Source organism: Chelonoidis abingdonii, chromosome 19 (genome assembly GCF_003597395.2).
Source record: "Chelonoidis abingdonii isolate Lonesome George chromosome 19, CheloAbing_2.0, whole genome shotgun sequence".
Classification (NCBI taxonomy): domain Eukaryota; kingdom Metazoa; phylum Chordata; order Testudines; family Testudinidae; genus Chelonoidis; species Chelonoidis abingdonii.
Window position 1 is genome coordinate 3,117,923 of NC_133787.1, and position 1,619 is coordinate 3,119,541.

Here is a 1,619-nt window from a genome sequence, read left to right on the forward strand (position 1 = left end):
TACAGCGCTAACGGGGCCAATTCAACCAGGGTGGAGGTGGCCCATTCAGAACAATTGACAGCAAAGTGTGAGTATGATTCAGCCACTCACCTTACTGAGTGTCCAGTGAGATGTAAGTGCTTTACAATGGGTTTTTGAGTGATACAATTATCGTCCGATTTACGTCTCTGCATTGTTTTGTACAGAGACTGTTAAGTTCCCATAACATACATAGAAAATCAGTGAATAAGAATTCTTGAGCTTATCAGCTGTAAAGTACAACTCAGAATAGGTGTATGAAAGGCAACTGATTCTATTTTTTAACCAGAATAGTCTCCCCGGGGGGAGGTGCACCGTTCCTGGAGATACTGCAATACCAGGTCGATGCGTGGAGTGGATGGAGCAAGCTCCTATTCCATCTCCCTGTTCTAAAAATCCATTTAATATATAGTCCTCAGATAGAGGACGTATCAGATATTAAACTGATAAGAACAGATACTACACTTGATCTTAGCCAAAAGGCCGAGAAGCGATACCAAATGCCCCAAAAACTAGACAGCCCTACCTCCGGCGCAGCTTTCCACATCACCACGACGAGCTCCCAGACACGGACCAAATGCCATCAACGAGACCTCGATAACTATGAAACTCTAAGCGACAATAACTCCCCTGAACGACTGCAACGTAATAATTCAAAAGCAAGAGCTCAGCACACAATTCTACTCAAAGACCGAGAATTCTTTCAGTCTGGTTACTTGGGTTCAATCGTCACTGAGACCTTTACCCCCCCTGGCTGCTGCCACACACCAGCCATGAATGCATAAAGCCACCACCTCCTGTGACGTACTCCCTCGCTTGAACTCCTGCAGCAAAAACAAGTGCTCTGCTCCCATCCAGGAAGTCTCTGGCATGTTGCATTAGTCACTGCAGGTTGTGTGCCACGTGAAGAGGGCAGTGTAGCTGAGATCTGGGGCAGCCTCTGGGTTAGACTGAAGTTTGGGGTGAAAGGAAGGCGGGTCTAGTGTCCAGCTGCGTCATTGAGTCCGGGGGCAAAGGAATCCTCCCTTCTGCTGGGCATTTTTTCACTCAGTCTAGCCTCTTTGCAGACTCCTCTGGGGGTGGAAGGGAATTGGAGGGGCTTCTCCGCCATCCCAACTATGCGGCGAGTGCATGGGGTGAGACGGTTAAATAAAGCAAGTTAGGTAGCGTTATGGACGTAAAACAGCTGATCCTGTCTATAGCTCGACGTTTGGAGCATCGAGCTTTCGTGGGTGAATACCACTTGTCAGAATGCATGTGGCATTCACACCGAAAGCGCCATCTGCTCCAAAACGTCTGTTAGTCATAAGGGCCACAGGATTCTCTGCTTGCTGTAAATAAATCAGTGAATTAAGTTGCATGTTTTGTACAGAGAATCAACAAAGGCAGATTGTGTAAAGGAAAAAAAAGGAAAATGTGTGCGAGGGCTACGGGGCGGCCAACCGCAACGCGGCTCTTTTCCAAGTTACAGGTGCGGCTGTGGAGCCCCCTTCCCCACCCTCCGCATTCTCCGCCTACCAGACGGGAGGGTGAGGGAGCTCCAGGGCTTCTCCTGCGGCGGCCTAGCTGGTGGAGGACGAGACTGGTGCCTGCTGAGAGGG

At 49.2% G+C, this 1,619-nt stretch overlaps 1 non-coding gene across 1 annotated transcript; it reads right to left on the reverse strand.

Moving 5' to 3' along the window:
- Positions 1-322: 322 nt before the first annotated feature.
- On the reverse strand, positions 323-513 carry LOC116833727 (U2 spliceosomal RNA). The gene has a single exon (XR_004375755.1). It is a non-coding gene; the product is annotated as a U2 spliceosomal RNA (small nuclear RNA).
- Positions 514-1,619: the final 1,106 nt, after the last annotated feature.